Raw genomic sequence first — 1,852 nt, forward strand, 5'->3', positions numbered from 1 at the left:
ACACACACACACACACACACACACACACACACACACACACATACAGGGATCATAGTAAAGAAATCCAAACAACACACAAGGAGTAATCAATGGCACCACATTTCGCCAAGAGAGTAAAAATAACAATGTGACACAAACAATACATTCAACCATCATAGACTGGTCTCGCTATGACAAATCACAATAAACTACAATGTAACATGACAAAATACAATATGAATCATAGCAGGTTGTACTCAGGCTACACTCACAAGCTACCTATACAAATAAACAAAAGTGTTAAAAATATAAAACCACCTGCACGTTACCCGAGTGCATAATGTATTAACGTTTCACCCACACCACTCGTGAAAAACAGCTTCAAACACCCTGACACATATACGGCACCATACACTACTAAACACTTTCTAGAACAACAATCTAAAAATAAAATTTCAGCTATGTGGCATAACAGGTAGGAAGAACACATACACACCAGAATTTTTGCCGTTTATGAATAGAATGGAGACTAGAAGGAATGTAATATGTCTATAATGTCACACTGCACTTCATACAATTTCAACACTGCATACCAATGAACATTATGCGTATGTGTGTGTGTGAGTATAATATCAATATATAAACAAAGATAGATAGATAGATAGATAGATAGATAGATAGATAGATAGATAGATAGATAGATAGATAGATAGATAGATAGATAGATAGATAGATAGATAGAATATTGGCATATTTATTCTTAACACGTCTAGGCAGATTCAAACGCAAAATATGCTCGGCGCTGTAGTATACGTCTCGGAAGAATAGCAGTGTGTTCAACATTCGGAGGCACTGATGTTTCGACACGTTGTGTCTCGTCAGCCTGAAGTAGCCAGACATTTGAAACTAGCCAATCCTAACTAGCTTATACACCGGGTGTACAGAGACGAATTTACTGTAGTTGCATAAATATGGATATCATTTGGTACATCTTACTTAACGTGGATATGCTGTAGAAAGCCAGAAAACTGCGATATTCCTTTCGCCAGCATCTCTTATAGTACAAAAACCAACACGAAGAAGAGTGATTACTATTAATTTCAAATTAAATTCAATGAATGTTTGAAAGGGTAGCCTCAAGGCTAACGTGTTCAAAGAGAAGACCACCTTCGAATCCAGGAAGAACGCCATTAGAAAGATGAATCACAGGGTAGCATACTCTTTTGGCCTCTTCTCGTTGAACGTCAGGACTAACGTACGTAAAATATTTTCTAAATTTGATAATACAAGTACAGGAAACAATTTAACACACATGAAATTTTGTATCAGATATTTCTATACACGCAGAAGTTATCTCACGCAGATATAAACCTATTGTTGGATGTTATGCAGGACCCCTACTGCATAGCCTCTGAATCGAGTATGTAACATAGAAGCAATTATATATGAAGTAGATATAAAATTTACGGATGAAAACGAAAACGTCAGCCTAAAATAATGCTTTGGATTAATTTAAGAATCCTTCAAGTGAACGTTACTCAACTAAATCACGTCATTCAGAAATAACGAGAAGCTAAATATCTTGAAAACTTGTAAACTATATCTGGTAATTAAAACAAGTTAGTACAGTCTTTGACATCAACTAAGAGATCGCTGAAAAATCTAACCCGTACATGAATTCCAACAAAAGTTGCATTACAAAAAAGACAGTAAAATTCGCTGAAACTAAACGTATATTTTAAAAGCACGAACAATTCTTTCTCAAGCACTGAAGTCTTTCTGAAGTTTTTGTGTGGCTTTAAGACTCTCATCGGATATGTTATCCAAACAGTTTTCACGTTCAACCTCCTGATTACACTTTATCCCCACTTCG

At 35.6% G+C, this 1,852-nt stretch overlaps 1 protein-coding gene across 1 annotated transcript in view; it reads right to left on the reverse strand.

Moving 5' to 3' along the window:
* The window catches only part of LOC106884049 (dual 3',5'-cyclic-AMP and -GMP phosphodiesterase 11A), a 359,609-nt gene that overhangs the window by 55,241 nt on the left and 302,516 nt on the right, over positions 1-1,852 (reverse strand). The gene's annotated exons all lie outside the window — the stretch shown is intronic.

Source organism: Octopus bimaculoides, chromosome 17, assembly GCF_001194135.2.
Source record: "Octopus bimaculoides isolate UCB-OBI-ISO-001 chromosome 17, ASM119413v2, whole genome shotgun sequence".
Taxonomy (NCBI): domain Eukaryota; kingdom Metazoa; phylum Mollusca; class Cephalopoda; order Octopoda; family Octopodidae; genus Octopus; species Octopus bimaculoides.